The sequence below is a fragment of the Rhinolophus sinicus genome, chromosome 18 (genome assembly GCF_057876585.1).
Source record: "Rhinolophus sinicus isolate RSI-liver-muscle chromosome 18, RSI-T2T, whole genome shotgun sequence".
In the NCBI taxonomy this organism is placed as follows: domain Eukaryota; kingdom Metazoa; phylum Chordata; class Mammalia; order Chiroptera; family Rhinolophidae; genus Rhinolophus; species Rhinolophus sinicus.
Genome location: NC_142518.1, coordinates 30,674,197 through 30,694,614, shown reverse-complemented (window position 1 = coordinate 30,694,614; position 20,418 = coordinate 30,674,197). Strand labels below are relative to the sequence as shown.

Below are 20,418 nucleotides of genomic sequence, written 5' to 3'. Positions count from 1 at the left end.
GCTTGGGCTGCCATAACAAAGCATCACAGACTGAATGGCTTAAACAACAGAAATTTAATTTGTCACAGTTCTGAAGGCCGGAAGTCCAAGATCAAGGTGTCAGCAAGTTTGGTTCCTTCTGAAGATAGAGAGGGAAGGATCTGTTTCAGGCCTCTCTCTTTGGCTTGCAGATAGCCAGCTTTTCTGTCTTTATGTCATCTTTCCTCTGCATGTCTGCGTCCTAATCTCCTCTTCTCATAAAGACACCAGTCAGATTGGATTAGGGCCCACCCATGTGATCTTATTTTAATTTTATTACCTCTTTACAGGCCCTGTCTCCAAATGCAGATGCCCCTCAACTCACGATGAAATTATATCCCAATAAATCCATCATAAATTGAAAATATCGTAAGTCAAAAATGCATTTAATACACCTAAACTACTGAACATCATAGCTTAGCCTAGCCTACCTTAAACGTGCTCAGAACACCTTTAGCTGGGCAAAATCATCTCATTGCCACTGCCCAGCATCATGAGAGAATCATAGCACATATCACTAGCAGGGGAAAAAAATCAAGATTCAAAATTCAAAGTATGGTTTCTACTGAATGTGTATTGCTTTCACACTATCGTAAAGTTGAAATATTGTAAGTCGAATGATCATTAAGTCAGAGGCCATCTGTACAATCACATTCTGAGGTACTGGGGGTCAGGACCTCAACATTATGAATGTTGGGGGGGGTGACATAATTCAGCCCGTAACACCCCCCTATCTTCCTGGGAGGCTTTCAGGAGATCGGTTCTCATCACCTCCTGGGTTCTGATGAGGTATGAGACTTTCATACGCACCCCACTCAGGATAGAGCTGCAGACAGGAACTGCCTAGTTTTATACTGCCAGTAGAAAATTAGCTCATCCGGCCTCATTCGTTTCAGTGTCATCCGTCTTGGTGTGGAACAAGGACCCAGGGAGCTAGTACCTTTAGCTAATCTTCTTTTCACTGTTTATGTAAGCAATAAACTGTCCAAATCTAAAAGTGGCTCACTGCATCTTTACCAGCCAAACCAGCCGGGCCTTGGCCTTGGCTTTCCTGGAAAGTCTTGTGTGTGCTTAACAACAGACACTGGAATGTGTTGCAAAAACAAAACCAAAAATCTTGCTAACAGAGGTTCCAGGAGAAAGGGAAACATGACATATGGTCCTCAATTCTGCATTCCTTCCTCCCCCTCATCCAGCACCCAATGCTCTTATGCTGGGATTACCCAGGTTTCCTCACCCCAGCCCTTGGGTCCCCTGCATATGAACTTGCTTGCCATTTAAAAAATGAATTAACACTGGGGCGGCCGCGTGGCACAGTTGGTTAGAGCGTGAGCTCTGAACAACAGGGTTGCCAGTTCAATTCCCACATGGGATGGTGGGCTGTGCCCCCTGCAACTAAAGATTGAAAACGGCGACTGGACTTGGAGCTGAGCTGCACCCTCCACAACTAGACTGAAAGACAACGACCTGGACCTGATGGGCCCTGGAGAAACACTGTTCCCCAATATTCCCCAATAAAAAATTTTTAAAAAACCAATCTAGTCAAAACAATGAATTAACAAAAGATTAAACACAACTAGACATGCACATCTGCGTGCACTTAAATATTTAGAAGAACTTTTTACATATGAACTGATAGCACTGATCCTCCTTAGGAAAGGAGGATGAGGTGTGGGTAAGTGATGTTAACATTTTGTACATATTTTATGCAACAGGCCCCAGAGGAAATGGGTAAGTTGCCAGAGGTGGGAAGGCTGGCCACTAACGGGCAAAGTTGAGTCCACTCACAGTTAATGTCCTGTACAGGAATCATTACTCTCAACTCCTTCCCCAACAAATAAAAGCGTAGCTAAAGAAATCAAAATGACAATTAGAGAATACCTCACACCCATTAGGATGGCTATTATTTAAAAAAAAACACACAGAAAATAACAAGTGTTGGTGATTACATGGAGAAATCTGAACCCTTGTGCACGGCTGGCGAAAATGTAAAATGGTGCAGCTGCTGTAGAAAACAGTAAGCCAGACACGAAAGGTCAAATGTTGTATAATTTTACTTATATGAGGTCCCTAGAGTAGTCGAATTCATAGAGACAGAAAGAATGGTGGCTGTCAGGGGCTGGGGGGAGGGGGACAGGAGAAGTTATTGTTTAAGGGCTACAGAGTTTCAGTTTGGGAAGATGAAAAAGTTCCAGAGATGGATGGTGGTGATGGTTGCATAACAACGTGCACACACTTAATGCCACTCAACTGTAGACTTAAAAATGGTTAAGATGGTGAATTTTATGTTATGTATATTCCACTACAATAAAAAAATAGTATAGTGCTTGCTTCAGCAGCACATATACTAAAATTGGAACAATACAGAGAAGATTAGCATGGCCCCTGAGCAAGAATGACTTCACAAATTCGTGAAGTATTCCATATTTCTTTTTTAATGCAGAAAAAAATATGAAGGCTAAAATAAAAATGTCCTAGTATCCTACCACCTATTTCACCACACCCACACAAAAATAGTATAAAAAATGATCTCTTCTAAAGTAAACTTTATATTCCACACACACTCAAAAAGTTTGGCTAAAGATTTGAGAGGTTTTGCTGCCTGGAGATGGAATTTAATAAAGACACCAGTTCCCTTGCTGCAGTTGTTCACCTGTTGAGAGCAGGATTGAGCTCACCCACCTATGAGCTCATGGCCAGAGGAACTCCCCATGTGGGGACAGTCTCAAGCCAGAGAAGAGGATATACTGTGAGCACATCATACACCTTTTCTCTCTTCTCTGTCTACAGCCTGGTGAGAGGACACAGGGTGAAAAGCTGAGACACGCAAACCCTTCCTCAAATCCCCTTTCTACCCTCTCTGTGTCACCTACCCCCATCCCATCACACTTTCTCTGTCAAACCCTCCACGAACTCGTCCTGTCTCATAACTATTGCAACAGTTATTCATTCCGTATGTGTCTTTCAGAGTGTTTCATAGTATTAGCTGACTTTGCATGGTGTGTGTCTTCCCTCCCCGTCTAGACTAGAAGTTTCTCGAAGGTAAAGACTCATTCTTCACTCCCTTTGGATCTCTTTAGCTCTCACATCATTGTCTAGTATATAATAAGGTGTATGTAGATCCACACAATAGAATACCATTCAGTGCTAAAACGAAATGAGCTATCAAGCCATGAAAAGACACGGAGGAAACTGAAATGCACATTATGAAGTGAAAGAAGCCAGTCTGAAAAGGCTGTATGCTATGAGCCAACTGCATGACATTCCGGAAAAGGCAAGACTATGGAGAAGTAACAAGATCAGTGATTGCCCAGGGTTCAGGAGAGAGAGGGAAGGAGGTATGAATAGGTGGAGCACAGGAGATGTTCAGGGTGATGGAACTATTCTGGATGACACTGTAATGGCGGATACATGACATTATGCATTTGACAAAACCATACAATGTACAACACCGAGAGTGAACCCCAATGTAGACTATGGAGGTTGGTTAACAATCATTGACTAACATTAATTCATCAACACTGAACCAATATTCTACTGCAAGATATTAATAATAGGGGAAACTGGGAGGTAATCTGGGAACTCTACACCATCTGCCCAGTTTTCCTGTAAACCTAAATGCTCTAAAAATAAAATCTATTTCATATATGTATATGTGTATATATATATATATATATATGCGCAAAAAAATGTATACACATTTTAAGAGATGTTACCTTAAAATGTGTATACATTTTCGTGGCACCCTCTGCGCACACACACACACACACACACACACACACACACACACACAAATTGGTTAATTGAGTGAATATTGTACCATCCACATGGACACACCCAGTTAGGAGGGAGCTGGGGAAATTTATCCAGGCCTGACATTTTTCAAACTGCAGTGAAACATGGTTGGAAGTAAATTAAAGGTTCACCTTGAAGCCAAAGAGGAAAAATTAGAAGATGACTAAGCATTTATTTGTGAGTTAAAATTTACACAGAAAGTTGCTAGACTTGTCCCTAGGTGTTTGTGTTTCTTTACATTTTCCCCTAGTGCATCATATTTTGTATTAAAATAACAAGTAATTTTTATAGAGAATCAAAGTGTCCTTGATTGTATTTAAGGCCCCTTTCCAGGCTTTCTCCAGCCCTCGTCTCTGAAGGAAAGAAACAGGCCACATATCAAACAGCTTTGTTTGGAGAAGAAAGGGAGTTAAAAACTAAATGCACAACATTACAGCAGTATCACCTGCCTATCAGATAGTTTCTGGAAAGACAGTATTCAGGGAATTGCACTGCACAGACAAACACAAAGGCCAGCTAATGTCAACAGATATTTGTCAAGAAATTGCTCAACCAAAAGGCAGTGGGCAGAACAACCATTCCTGGTAGCCATTTTGTTTCTATAATAGACCAGGGCAGGTCCATGTCAGTGGCCTGTATGAACTTCCAGCACCTTCCTTCCCCTCCAAATCTCCAATGCAATGACATAAACAGGTTTAACACTCTCTTCTGTCTTTCCAATGTATCCAGTCTTCACTGTGTTAGGTTTAATATGTATCTGCAGCAAGTGGCACTAATGTTTTGTTGGCGTTTGGGCTCCTGATCACAGGACGCAAAAGTGCAGAAAAGGAGAGGCAAATTCATGCCTCCAGCCAGTGGATTTAACACTCCATTTTGAGTGGGACCTTCCCACAGTTCGTGGCTCCCAGGTGACTGCGTTTCTCAGCTTCACACTGCACCACGGCTCCCTCTTTCATTTATCATACTTCCCCCCATGCCAGCTTCTGATTAGAGGTTAAGAAACAGGTCCTGGGAGGGAACTAATTACTTAAGTGGGGGACAGAGAGGCCAAAGGATGGCTTGGTAAGTCCCTGTGCACTGTGAGCATTATTACCGTAGACTATGGTGGCCAGCAGTGTCTTAAGTCAGATTCCCTGAAAGCAAGCCCCAGACACAGATTCTTGTGCAGGTGAATTATTGAGGGAGGGCTCTCAGGAGAAAAAGGTAAGAACAGGAGGGAAGCAGAGTAGGGCAGGGGAAGAAGCCAAGCAAAGATGGAGGTTTGGCCAAAGTCTAGCCTCAGCCTGTTCTGGGGCAGGGGGTGTAGCATCATAGAATCAATCACAGCCATACTTGGCACAAGGGGCCAGGCCTTTACATCCCCCATATCAGTCTGTCATTGACTGCAGGCCACCTCTTTGGGGGCAGGAAGGCACATACGAGGTCTGACAATTAAGTTCGCAAACTTGTTGCAATGATGTTGCTAACCTTTTTTGATACCAGAAGGGTCATTCGTTATGAATTTGTACCAACTGGACAAACAGTTCACCAAGTTTACTATTTGAAAGTGTTGAAAAGGCTGCAGGAAAAAGTTAGATGACCTGAACTTTTCACCAACAATTCATGGTTCTTGCATCACAACAATGCACCAGCTCACACGACACTGTCTGTGAGGGAGTTTTTAGCCAGTAAACAAATCATTGTATTGGAACACCCTCCCTCCTCACCTGATCTGGCCCCCAATGACTTCTTTCTTTACCCGAAGATAAAGGAAATATTTATAGGAAGACATTCTGATGGCATTCAGGACACCAAGGGTAATACAACGACAGCTTTGATGGCCATTCCAGAAAAATAGTTCCAAAATCGCTTTGAAGGGTGGAGTAGTCGCTGGTGTCAGTGTATAGCTTCCCAAGCGTAGTATTTCGAAGGTGACCATAGTGGTATTCAGCAATGAGGGATGTAGCTCTTTTTCTAGGATGAGTTCGTGAACTTAATTGTCCTACCTCGTAAGCCCCAAGCCATCAGCTCTGAGCAACTTTCTGTAGACAGAGAGCAATTCTCCAGATAAGGCCAAAGCTGTGAGCCACTTGGCTAGAGACAAGCACTAGAGTCAATGCAAGGAATCTGGCTGGACCCCAACAGCACCCATGAAGGGCCGCTTCTAAAACAACGGCAGGAGACAAGTAGATTAGACACAAGAGAAAGCCTCTTGAGGTGGCTAGACGCTTTGGAGCTCCTTCTAGCTGCCTGTCACTAGAGTGGATCGACAGGAAGTGGCCTCATCCCAAGCGGATCTTCCTAGGCAGACCCAAGCAGAATGTTTGAGCAGGTGCCCTCAGAAAAAACCCAGTCTGAGAATGTCACTGAGAACCACAACGTGTGACCCTGCTGTCAAACGCTGGCCGAGAGGCCTAAGGAGCTCCCCAGAAAGCTTCCAGAATACTTTGATTCTAACAACAGCGGCAACTTTTACAGGTGTTACTCTGTATGTCTGTTACACTTTATGTCTATTAACGTCATTTAATCCTCACAACAACCCTATGAGTGAGGCATTATTATCTACCATCCCCATTTTATAAATGAAGAGACTGAGATCCAGAGAGACCCAAGTTAACAGTTGGAAGCAGAGCCAGGTTTTGAACCTATGTAACCTGGCTCAGGAGAGTTATACCACCACTCCACTGCCCCCAACTATCTCCACTGCCCCCAGCTATCGCTCTAGCTGGCACAGACAGGTGCTGGAAAACAGGAGACCACCCCGGATGCCTTCAGAGGAGCGTGTTTATAAACCTCGGCATACATCAGAATCACTCATGGGTGATTGTGACCCTACAGAACCCGAAGCCTCATCCTGAACCTACTGAATCAGAACCCAGGGCTGAGGGGCAGGTGGAAGCCTATTCATTTAGCAGCCTTCCCAGGTGTTCTGGCACAGGTGGTCTGGAGACAACTCTGTAAACCCCACAATGATTCAGATGAAAGAGCAGAGGCCAGGTTCATAATCCTGCCTCTTTTATTTCCCACCTGTGTGACCTTGGAAAAGTTAATTCACTCTCTTAGCCTCGATTTTTCTCAAATCTAAAATAAAAATAATAATACTTCTTAAGATTTTGTGAAACTTAAACTGTGTTATTGTACATATGGTATAATTCTATTTATATATATATATTTTAAACTATTTGTATGTATATTTTATATATGTATATTAGCCACTGGGATAAAATATATATGTATATTATATGTATATATATATATAATATATATATATTATACGTATATTAGACAAAGTTCAGGTAGACCAAACTATTAATGGTGGTTTTCTCTAGGCAGGGAATTAAGGGGGTCGGATGGAGGGGGTGGAAGTGGAATGGGAGAGGTTTTTTTACTCTATGTATAAAATATTCACTTTTATAAATAGAACATGTTAAAGTATTGCATATGTAAAATGTATTCAATCAAAACCAAAAAGGTTAAATAGAATCATCTAGATAAGATGCCTATCACACAGTAGGTGCTCAATTAATGGTAGCTCTTAGTATTATTATCATATCCACAAACATTTCTGGAGTGCCTATTATGTGTATGTCAGCATATTTAGACTCCATCGGGAGGCAGAGAAGTACAAAACAAAGTCCCTGCTCTGACATGCACAAAAAATCCCCCAAACATCCAATGGCAGTGTTTACTTTGGGTCCAATGAGTGCTATAGAAAATAAAGCCTTTAAGGAGTTGAAATGACAGAGAGATCATTTCCAGCTGGCCTCTTCAGGGGAGGTGGGACTTACATGAGGCACCGGGGAAAGGGGGAGATTTCAATAGGCCGAGAAAAGGGGAAAGAACATTCCAGTGGCAGAAAAGAGCTTGGTTCAAAGGGCAAAGGGACTTGGTAGACATGCACAGAAGACGTTGAGTGGACATTTGGCTTGGTGTGGCTGGTCTGCAGGATACAGTCATGCCAGATCCCAGGCAGGCAATAGAGGGCCTCCTGTCCCTCCACTGAAATAACACAATCTCTGGCCCCAACCCTTCCGGAGCTTGGAGTGGGGCCAGGATCAGCTTTCTTAAACAATTCTTGACCCTTGTGGACTAAGGCTAGAATGGGAAGCAAAGCAGCCATAGGGATTAAGAAAAAAAAAAAATCAATCCTCTCTTCTAACCTCTGGGGCCCAAGTGTATGCAGGGCATGTGCAGTGAATTGTGGGTGCAGAATGGAGGGTGCGTGGTAACATGTGTCTGGGTGCAATGTGGGTACGTGCGCGCTGCGACATGTGGCATGTGTGAGGACTGACGCGTGAGCATGCACGTTGTAATGACATGCGGTATTTCCTGTGATTGTGTGCTGTGATAGACTGGCTTGAGTTATGAGTGCAGCGTGTGCTAACCACATTCCTGAAGGCTAATCTTTCCGAGTGACTAAGAAGGGGGCAGAGGAAAACCAGCAGCCGGCCAAGTACAGATCTACCCACAGAGCACGTCCTCTGCCTTCAGTGGTCAGAACTAGGGCCCCTGGGGAGGGTGTGGTGGCACCGAGAGGTTCGCATTAGGGCACTGAAGTGATCAGGAGTAAAGCTGGAGGCAGTTAGATTCCTGACAGCACCAGAGTTGCCCCTTCATCAGCAAGGTTCCACACTGTGGGTGTGCATTTGGCTGCCTATAAAGCACCCCAACACCTTTCAAGATCTGGTGCCTGTGTGTATATTTACATGGTGTGTATACAGCGAGCAAGAGATAAACACTTTTTTTTAAAGTTAAAGCTTGATTAGCTGAACACCACGAGGCCCTGGAAAATTGAGTTTAAGAAAAATTTGGATAATTGGAACAGCATATAACATCAAGAATGTTAAATACACAAGTCAGCTGAGCACACTGAGTTTATGGCAAGCTCTGATTAAAATAAAGTTTCTGATAATCAAAGTTTTAATGGCAGAGGCTCATTTGAATTCCTTCTGTCTTAAAGACAGATTAGCTATCGTGTGCACAGAATATCTTGTGATATTTCCCATTCTTCCCAACTCCAGTTGGGTCACATACATGCTTTTTATGTATGTATTTATTTTGTAAAAAGTACTCTATCCTTTGGTTTGCCCCAAACTACCCCAAACAGGACTTGCCACAGATGTGTTTATCAGATTGCACTGCAAATGCAAGGAGAGGAAAGTCTGCCTATCGTCTCAGAGATTTCCAGAGCAAAGCCCTCCCAGGCACACCAGAAGCCTAAAGCAGCCAAGAGATAGGCCAAGTTTATAAACATCCATAATATGTTTATTGCAAGGATGGCAATTACCCAATATCCCTGCCCTCCTGGGTCTTAGATCAGAATATTTCCACAAAAAGAAATCTGTGTTTGACTGCATCTAACCAGTCATAATTCCAGATGTCCGGAATATTCCAACACCAGGCGTGTGGGTGGGGAGGAAGAAAGGAAGCTGCCGATCATTCTCTTACAGTCTCGCCGTTGTCCTCTGTGGTGGTGTGTCTAGTGTGGCTGCTTGTACCTCCTACTCTTTCTCCTCTCCCCACTGGCCAGATGTCTCAGGAGCAGTCATTGTATTCAGAGAAAATGGCTGTCCCTAGCCACAGGCAAGCTTTTCTGTCCATCTCTGGAAACCTGACACATCACATCAGAGACTTAATTTCTTAATGAAATGGCTACAGTGTACCTAATTTACACCAGGACAGAAAACGCTGACAGGGCAGAAAAGACACTTGTTTCTGCTGTCGCAGGGAGCACAGATGGGCCACGTCACTCAGGAATGAATCAGACCAGCGTTACCGGGCAGCCGGCTAAGGGAATTGCCTCCTTGCGCACTCCTAGAAAGTGTTAAAGATATTTACTGTGTGCGTACATGTTGGTCCATTCTGCCCTGTTCATTGGAATGCAAACTTGTGTGAGTTCCATCATTTGTCCCAGATCCCTTCCTGGACATGAATAAGAAAAGCAGGGTTATTTTACAGAATCGTCAGAGGGATTTATTCTGCCCTTTCCTCTGGGCTCTTCTGGCAAACATTAAGCATCACAACACCCCACTAAAGGGAGGCGATGTAGTCATTTCAAGTATAGTCATTTCATGACTAACACACCAGTTTTGCCTCCTTGACACCTTATAGCCAATAGGATAAATTCCCCTCACCCCAGCAAACTGAGTGTGAGATGTGTTGGTGAACTTCACCTAAGGCTTGGGTATGGTATGGCCAAAGAGGTCAGGGCTTCTCCTGATTGTCCTGGAGCCAAGGGTGGGGTTTTAAATTCTAGAGCCTCTGTCCTCTGCTCAACACTGGGCCAAAAGGTGTCAGTCACAGCCAGGTGCAAGAGAAACTTCTCCACTTGTCTCTATGGCATAAAGTCTCCAAATTGGGGGAACATACACCCTGAGTGGTACACAAGACAATCCTTTCAGAGGTAGTGTTAATGGGATGAATTGTGTCCCCCCAAAAGTCACATATTGAAGTCCTAACCTCCAGTACCTCAGAATGCGATCTTATTTGGAGATAGGATTTTTAAAGACATAATCAAGTTGAAGTGAGGTCATTAGGGTGGGCTCTAAAAAATATGACTGATGTCCTTATAAAAGGGGAAATTTGGACATAGATATGCATAGAGAGAAGACAATGTAAAGAGACACAGGGAAAAGGTGAGCCAAGGAGAGAGGCCAGGAACAGATCCTTCCCTCACAGCTGTCAGAAGGAACCGATCCTGCCGACACGTTGATCTTGAACCTCCAAAACTAGGAGACAATACATTTCTGTTGTGTAAGCCTCCAAGTTTGTGGTACTTTGTTATGGCAGCTCTAACGAACTAATACAAATAGGAAGAAGATGTCAGAACTTTAGAACTTCCATTTATATCACTGTGGTAGTTTGGCTTACTGATCCAATTTCAATACTCATGTGCAATAGAATGAATAGCTTTTTCATGTAACTTTGCAGTGTCTCCCACTGTGGGTGGATTATACTTTCCCCACCCTAGTAAAGTTGGGTGTGAACACTTGCCTTGCTTTGACCAGACGTGGCTTGTGAATAGGCACTTTAAATGTGTTGCGTGGTCTGGCTTGCCCTCTGGAGCTTCTGCTGTCACCAGCAGAACAGGTCCTAGCTGGCTGCAGTAATATCAGCCTGAGTTCCAGACCTGCACAAAACCTGCAACTGGAACAAACACCAGCCAACCTGCAGCCTGAAATAGCCCACCTCAGCCAAGATCAGCCCACCCTCCACAGCTCTGCAGGACCATGCGAAATAAAAATAAATGTGTATAATTAAAGCCACTGAGTTTTTGGAATGTTTGTTCTGCAGCATTATTGAAGGAAGAACTGACTATTACAATGATCAATATGCACCAAGCAGATTGACCCTCGCGCCTCATTTGGGCTGGATGTCAGCATCCAATGTGGCAGGCAAGGAATGCCGAGGGAAGAGGGGCAGTCCCATCACTTCAACAGCATCCCTTGCTTGATGTTTCACCTTCAGTAAATAGCCTGGTACAAGTACCATGTTGAGTGGATTTACAGATTGATATTACCTAGCTCTAGCTAAACTAATCATCACAAAATGGGCAAAGGGCTTCATATGGCTCCTTGAAAGAAATTGTGGCTTGAAGATAGTACTGTAAATGCAAGCTTAAGCTAGGAAGAAACTGTCAAAGCTCACAGTTCTCCTAGTTGGAGAGCCCTGCCAGCCACATTAGGAAAAAACAACAGCAATCTTATCATATTTGACAAGGAGTATGTCTTTAAAACTTCAAGCTTAATAGGAAGATAATTTGAAATGTGGATTTTCAACTTCTATTGTTAATAATGGACCTCACACACATACATACAGCCTTGTGATCTTGGCAAAAAAAAACATTAGCTCATGAGTGTAATTTATAAGTAAATAAACATACACATAGTGGAGGGTGTGTTAAAAATGTTTCACTGTTGGGGTTGAGACCTCTTGAAAGTCACCTGAAAGTGAGCTCACCATATCAAACTGATTTATTAACTTGTTGGGTGAGTTAATTTTTTTTAATGTTAAGGAATTATTATGGTGCTGTCATTGAACAGAGGAGAGACCTGTCCCCTCGAAGTGCAGTGTGCAGAACCATGGGCTTTGCAGTGTTTTGTTGTGTTCACACTGTTTCAAAAGCCTGGGGGAGAGAATGATGTCACGGAAAAAGTGAGGACACACCTAAGTGCTGGGCCTAATGAGAACCATCCAGAGCCAGGAGTTGAAGCGCTCTGTGGCAGAGAGGGTGCCTGGGGCCCTCACAGAGGGAGCAAAGGCTCCTCCCAGCTTCACACAGTCCTCTGCGGCCTGCCCCAACTCCAACACCACCATTTGGGATGTGAAGACAGCAAGACGTGCCCCACTCTCAACCAGAAGCTGTGTTCTTGAACCCATTGCTTTCCTCTCTCTCCATTGTTGCAAACCTTGTTCTGGGCACAGCCACTGAGCAGCCAGACTTTATGCCCAACTGTGATTAAATGATAGTGTCAGATCCTGACCATGGCCTCCACTGCATAAAAGACTTTCCTCCATTGAGTCCCTGAGCTCCGTTGGTTCTATCTCCCCTACAATGCTAACCCCATTTTGTCTTTAAGTACTGTTACTTAGAGTTATGTGTGTGCATGTCCTAGCTCAAGGACGTGGGCCAGGCCTCAAGGAGGTGAGGATCTCTGTTGGCCCTGAGGTCTCCATTATGAATAATTCTCACCAAATTCATGGGATGCTGCCCATGCGAGGGCATAACTATGAAGAGAATGGGACAGAGAAGATAAGGAGCGTTGGACCAGTCAGGGCTGGAGCAGGACTCAAACATGATGAGCATTATGACGTAAAGGCTTCATAATGGAGCAAGACCTGACCCAACTGGGAGAGAGTCTGGGAAAGAAATAACCCGAAGGGAAAGTTAGAGGGTCAGAGAAGAGTCACTAACCAGACTTCCTGCCCCAGGCACGCCCAGCTGCCAGACTGGGGCCATGAAGGAGAACCTGGGGTGAAGCTCACGGAAGACGTGTCTGTATGTCTGGTGGTGGGCCTGGCATGGTATGGCTGTAGCTGAGCAGGGCCAGCAGTCAGGAAGCAAAGCTGCATGCACAGCAGGAGAGAACAAGAATAAGCTGGCACTTTCCAGCACCTTCTGTCTTTCACTGCATCTAACCATGATGACAAGAGAGGAGTGGCAGCTGCTTCTCCTCCACCTTCCAAATTTTGTGCAAATTTCTCTTCTGACCAGTTATTATCTGGAACCATAAAAGGAAGCGGATTCTGGGAATGTCACCCCAGCTTAGCCAAGGTGACACTATATGAAACCACCACAGAGGTCAAGATTTCAACTAATTGGCACAGGGTTGCTGTTGCTCTTCACAGCTAGTTGGGCTGCCTTATTGTTATCTCACAGCTCTGGAGACCAGAGAAGTCCAAGACCCAGGGGTCGGTAGGTTTGGTTTCTGCTGAGGCCTCTGTCCTTGGCTTGTGGCTAGCCACCTGCTATTATGTTGGTAGTCCTCAAAACATTTCTGTGCTCCAGACTTAGCAGGTGGACTTGGCTCACGAAGGGAAAGACCTTTACAGGGCAGCATCTTCCAAACCTCACCTGCACATCAGACTCAATACTGTCCTTTTGGCCCTCTTATCCCTCGAGAAAAATGACTTCACCTTGAGAAATTCAGAGAGAGAAAGGAAAACAGCTAAGGGCCTGAGGCAGAGTGTATGTTCCAAAGATGAACTGCTATGAACTGAACTGTGTTCCTCCCCAAATTCATATGTTAAAGCCCTAACCCGCAGTGTGACTATATTTGGAAGTAGGGCCTTTAAAGAGACAATTAAGGTTAAATAAGATCATAAGGGTGAGCCCTAATCCAATAGGACTAGTGTCCTGATAAGAAGAGGAATAGATGCCAGGTATGTGCGTGCACATCGGAAAAGGCCATGTGAGGACACAACGAAAAGGCAGCCATTTACAAGCCAAGGAGAGAGGCCTCTGGAGAATCTAACCCTGCCGACACCTTGGTCTTGGACTTCCAGTCTCCAGAACTATGAGAAAATAAATCTCTGTTGTTCAAGCCACCCAGTCTATGGTATTTTGTTAAACGGCAGTCTGAGCAGACAAATATAGCCACCACAATATCTCCCAAGCGACAGCCTCTTCTTCAATGTGATAATGACAATGACAGTTTCAGTGGTGGGGTCTGCAGCCTCTTCCCTTGAACCTGTTCAGGCCTTCGTGACTGCCTCAACCATTAGAAGACAGCAAAAGTGAAGGTGTGTGACTTCCGAGGCTAGGTCATAAAAACGCCATGTACTTCTGCCTTACTCCCTCAGGACACACACCCTTAGAACACAGCCACCATGCTATGGGGCAGCCAAGAAGCCAGACGGAGGGGGCCACAATTAACAACCGCAGCTGAAGTCCCAGCAGCCAGCCAGCATTGACACTAGACCTGGGAGAGAACCTTCAGCCAATCAGTCACCCCCATCCTTTAAGCCAACCCAGAGGACATTGTATGGAGCAGAGACAAGCTGTCCCCACTGGCCTTGCCCAGACTGCAGATTTGTGAGCAAAATAAATGACTGTTGTTGTTTTGCACCACTCATTTTGGGGTGGTTTATTATGTAGCAATAAATGACAAGAACAGAGGTCTTCAGAACAAATGCTTCCGGAAGACCACCTGGGAGAAAATGGAGCCAGGTCAATATATAGGCTTTACCCACCTTGGGGGGTATTGTAGAGATTTCAGACAATCAAACTATGCAAACCTTGGGCATCAATCCAGGTGAGCGTTTCCTAAGATTACACCCGCTTTTATGATTCCTATTCATTTTCAGGCGGCTCTGAAAGTCTTTCCAAGGTGATTTTTCTTATTAATGGTGATCAAGCTCCGGACAGAGTTTAAAGAGGGCATATGTGCAGAAAGAAAATGGTGGAATCAGGAGGTGGAGCTGGAAGCTAGAATAATTAAAGGTTAAACTCCAGGTTTGCATTGGTATTTATAGCATTTTCCATGCTTGGTGTGAGGGGTTTAAAACCAGGCTGAGCAGGGAAGCTCCTGTTAGCTCTTAAAGGCAGGAAAGGATTTTAACACAAGGAACCAAGCCTCCCTAGTTCAAAGTTTTCAAAGGCAGCATAATTAAGCTGCTTTGTTGCTTCAAGTGATGCTGTAAAGGTGACCAGGGCTGGGAGAGGAGGCTCTATGAACAAAACAGTCAAAGTACTTTCTTTCCCTACCAGGTACCCAGGGCTGTCAGCAGCGGGTCCCTGGGTCCTTGAAAGCCTTTTTCTGCCTCTGTTACTCCTTCCTTATGCTCTGGAGGAGCATGAGGGCTCCTTAGATGATTTGACACGAGCCAAGGCAAGTATGAGAGGTCAGCGTTCTGGTGTGTTACGGGGATTACCAAAGGATGCGTACGAAGGATGCAGAATGCAGGTGAAGGCAGAAGTAGCAAGCAAGGACCTAGCACCTGGCTGGTGTTGGCTGAGCTCAGCTGCACACGCAGGCTGAATGCAAGCTCATCAGAGTGCACTTCTGCTCTGCTTTCAGCTTCTTCTCTCCTCCTTTTTCTGCTCCTATTTCCTGCATAGAACTTCAGAGAAGCTCCTCTCTGTCTTTCAGCTTGTTGTTGTCTGTTTTCAGGACATGGTTGTCTCCTTTTGTTTCCTGAGGCTTTGATGGGGGTGGTGAAAGGAAGAGAGGCGAGAGGTATGCGTGCTATAGGCTCCAACTGCTTCTCCCAGGGAGAGTTTTCCAAATGTGTCTTGCTCCAAACCTTCAAAAGATCCGTGATGGGAAGGCTTGCAAGGACTTGTCTAAACTGGCGTTGCATTTCTTTGTGAAAATCGAGTTACTTAGACAGACTATTATGTAGCTATTGAGGAGATGATTATAAAGACCATGTGGCAACATAGAAAAAAGGCAGGTGTAATATAATGTTAAAGGAAATATCAGAAAGTCAAACTGTGCCTCTGGTACCATTGTAACTATGTTAAAAGTGGATTAGGAGCAGTGGTTCAAACAGATAGGTACACCCACATTCATAGTAGCAGCACTATTCACAATTGCCAAAAGGTGGAAACAAGCCAAGTGTCCATGGATGAATGAATGGATAAGCAAAATGTGGTATATATACACACGATGGACTATTACTTGACCTTACAAAGGAATGAAATTCTGACACATGCTACAACATGAACCTTGAAGACATTATGCCAGACACAAAAGGACAAATACTGGATGATTCCACTTATATGAGGTCCCTAGAGTAGTCAGTGTCAGAGAGACAGAAAGCAGAATGGTGGTCGCCAGGGGCTGAGGGGAGAGGGGAGTGAGGAGTTAGTGTTTCATGGGTCTAGAGTTTCAGTTTGGGAAGATGAAAAGGTTCTGGAGATGGATGGTGGTGATGGTTGCACAACAATGTGAATGTATTTAATGCCACTGAACTGTACACTTAAAAATGGTTTAAATGGTAAATTTTGTTATGTATATTTCACAGTGAAAAAATTAACTTTTTCAAAAGTTGAAATAGGTAGATTGGTGATTACCAGGGGCTGAGAAGAGGAGGGAATAGGAAGTAAGTGCTTAATGGGTTTTATTCAGAGATGATGAAAATGTTTTGGAACTGGATAGAGGTGATGGTTGTACAACATTGCGAGTGTACTAAATGCCACCAAATTGTTTGCTTTAAAATGGTTAATTTTATGTTATGGGAATTTTACCTCAATTTTTTAAAAAGTGGATTAGGAGGACATTGAAAGGAAACATGAAAATAATAAACTGTTTAATGCATTAGGATGATAAGACTATTAGTGGATTCATTTTGATTGCCGAAAAAATTGTTTATCCAGTGTATTTTTTTAAAGATTTTATTGGGGTAGGGGAACAGGACTTTATTGTTGGGGAACAGTATGTACTCCCGGGACTTTTCCAAGTCAAGTTGTTGTCCTTTCAGTCTTAGTTGTGGAGGGCACAGCTCAGCTCCAGGTCCAGTTGCCATTGTTATTTGCAGCGGGCGCAGCCATGCACCATCCCTTGTGAGAGTCGAGGAGTCGAACCGGCAACCTTGTGGTTGAGAGCCCGCGCTCCAACCAACTGAGCCGTCTGGCCACCCAGGAGCTGAGCAGCAGCTCATTGACTTCATTCTAGTTGTGGAGGGCGCAGCTCGCTGGCCCATGTGGGAATCAAACCGGCAGCCCCGTTGCCCAGAGCTCACGCTCTAACCAACTGAGCCACCCGTCCGCCCTATCCAATGTATTTTTAAATGTATTTTAGAGAAACCTGTCAGGTAGAAATTCTGTTGTACAAAACAGACTGTTTATCAATTGCAGCCAAACTTCTTACCTTTTCTTAAGACTTGTGGGGCAAGATTATACAAAGAGAAAAACCACAGGAAAGAGAATTTGAGGACTGAGGTAAGATATTGCTTGTCACTTTTTGATATATATTAATATATATTGTGTGTCATATGTATTAGTATATTATTAACAAAGAATATAAATTAATAATGAAAACTATAAGAGGTGAGCATATTATGTCCTCACCAATTAATAAAAAATATACACTTAACATCCCCTGTGTCCCAGGCATGATGCTGGCCCCGTGGGAGGCCCAGAAGATGGGTCAGAGTATCCTCGTGAAATTGATACCGTCGGTCTACCTTGTGTGATGCTGATGACAAGGGGGTGAGGTCAGACAAGGAAGAGAAGATGAAACACGCAGACAGGCTACGTAAAGGGAGAGGGGGCACCTCAGCTAGACTCTGAAGGATGGCGGGATTTGCACAGGCAAAGGAGATAGAAGGGCTCTTCAAGGTGTGAGGGGACGGGCCAGGGTAGGAATGCCAGTGTCTGTGCTCAGTGGAAGGGAGGGGAAAGTAGAGAGGTGTGCCAGGCGAGCGGAATGAAGCACAGTCAAGGCAAGCCTTAGTCACCTCCCTTGAGGGATAAACACTGCAGGCAGTAAGGAGTGGGAAGCCGTAGTTGGCTCCTGAGAGGGATGGACGCCATATTTTCAGAGTGTTCTCTGCCAGAATAACAGTAGGCCCTGGATCCCCTTTTCTTTTTACCCAGGGGGCCCAGAGACACCAAAACACAGCCAGACTCACAGCCCTGACATGGATTACAGTGGCGGCAGCAGGGAGCAATTTTGGAAACCCTGTGCTCTCATTGATGGTTTACAGTTCCTCATCCCCAAAGGGAATACTTTTAGAGAATAATGGTATGCCTAGTTAAAGATGGAAGATTGAACACATGCATTTATTCCTCTGCTTCATTCCAAAACTTCATGAAAATGGTAGTAAAGGGATTTTCAAACGGCATTCACCTGAAAGTATAAAAAGAACAGGAAAGGAGAAAATGGCCAAGAGTTTTAGAAGCTGGAAAGCAGAAGGTTGTCTGGTGGCTAACTTCTAGCAGAGCTGAGAAAGCTGAATCTTGAACTGGCAGTGGAAAACTGAGAAACTACCTGAATAGCACTGCAGAACCTCTCCCTCCTCCAACAACTCAGAAATGGCAACGCTAGGTGCTTCTGGAAGGGGAGATGAAACTGAGACTAAGAACAGGGGTTTTAATTAAAAGTCCATTTAAGAAGCAGTCAGGGGATATCTGAATGCCATCCCCTATCCTGTACACCTAAGAGACTGTCCCTCACCTCCCTATCCCTCAACTTCAGACTGAAGACTGGACTTTTATTATCTGGAGAGGGTTAAAAAAGGGGGAACGGGATCTCTGGATAGAGCTACCAGGCGTAGTTGAAAGTAGGATGCCCAGTTGAAAACAGAGAGATTGGGTGTAAGTTTTCTCATGAATATTGTACCCCCCAGCCAAGCTCTCCTGCCCATTCAACTCCTATAACCTTGACACTCAGACTTAGACCCTCTAGGAAGGAGACTGAATACTGACAACAGAGATTTCCCAATTTGAAAAGGTCTAGTCAGATCACCATATAATGCTGGTTATCAAACTAGCTTGCATCAGAATCCCCTGGAGGGTTTGTTAAAACATAAACTGCCAGGGTTTCAAATTCAGGAAAACTGGAGGGGGACTAAGAATGTGCATGTCTTAGAGGTTCCCAGGTGAGGCTGCTGCTGCTGGTCCAGGAAGTAGACTTTGAAAACTATGTTCTAGAGCAGGGGTGTCCAAACTGTGGCCCGCGGGCCAACTGCGGCCCGCGATCCATTTTTTATTGGCCCGCAGCAAATTCCAAAAATATATTTAGTTTACTTAAATAAACCAGGTGAGGCAATACGTACTTCACCTCGAGTGAGTGGCCCGGCTGTTTGTGTATTTTACCATATATGGCCCTTGATGAAAAACGTTGAAAAAAGTTTGGACACCCCTGTTCTAGAGTGAAATCTTCAATTAGCAAACAACATTCATACACATGGAGGGTCCCAGCAGCTTATTAGTGCCCTGCTGTCAATGTGGACACATAACAGGTGATCACAGACATCTAAGGAAAACCTCTAACAGAACAACCAAGACCAAAAATAAATAAATAAATAAATAAATAAATAAATAAATAAATAAATAAATAAATAAATAAATAAATAAATAAATAGATGAAGTAAATTAAAGGAAACAGACTATGCTGAGAAATTAAACCACACACACACATGCATGCTTACCTATCAATAATGTCCCAGAAGAGACATTATGTTAATAGCTTTAAAAAGAAGCATTCAGGGAATTAAAAAAAAAAAAACTTTCAGAGAATAAAAATTGAGGTATTGGAAATTTAAAATATGACAGCAGAAATGAAAAATTAAGTAGAAGGATTGGAATATAAAGTTAGGAACGTTTTCCAGAAGATAGAGAAAAGACGAGGAGATGGGAAATAGAAAAAAAATGTTAATGATTGGTTCAAAAGTCTAAATAAAAGGAGTTTTAGAAAGACAGAGGAGAAGAAAACATCAAAGAAATAATTCAAAGAAATTTCTCATACCTACCCTGTTTCCCCGAAAATAAGACTTAGGCAGATAATCAGCTCTAATGCATCTTTTGGAGCAAAAATTAATATAAGACCGGGTATTATATTATATTATATTATACCGGGTCTTATATTTTATTATATAAGACCCGGTCTTATAGTAAAATAAGACCGGGTCTTATGTTAATTTTTGCTCCAAAAGATGCATTAGAGGGGTTGGCCCAGTGGCTCCATGCTCCTAACTCCGAAGATTGCCGGTTTGATTCCCACATGGGCCAGTGGGCTCTCAACCACAAGGTTGCCCGTTCAATTCCTCGAATCCCGCAAGGGATGGTGGGCTCTGCCCCCTGCAACTAAGATTGAACATGGCACCTTGAGCTGAGCTGCCGCTGAGCTCCCAGATGGCTCAGTTGGTTGGAGCACGTCCTCTCAACCACCAGGTTGCCGGTTCGACTCCCGCAAGGGATGGTGAGCTGCGCCCCCTGCAACTAGCAATGGCAACTGGACCTGGAGCTGAGCTGCGTCCTCCACAACTAAGACTGAAAGGACAACTTGAGGCTGAACTGCACCCTCCACAACTAAGATTGAAAGGACAACAACTTGACTTGGAAAAAAAGTCCTAGAAGTACACACTGTTCCCCAATAAAAATTCAAAAAAAAAAAAAAAAAAAAAGATGCATTAGAGCTGATTGTCCACTATGTCTTATTTTCGGGGAAACACGGTAAA

At 43.9% G+C, this 20,418-nt stretch overlaps 1 non-coding gene across 1 annotated transcript; it reads left to right on the top strand.

Annotated features, from left to right (window-relative positions):
- Window positions 1–2,341: 2,341 nt before the first annotated feature.
- On the top strand, window positions 2,342–2,449 carry LOC141569832 (U6 spliceosomal RNA). Its single transcript, XR_012493611.1, has one exon. It is a non-coding gene; the product is annotated as a U6 spliceosomal RNA (small nuclear RNA).
- The last annotated feature ends 17,969 nt before the right edge of the window (window positions 2,450–20,418 follow it).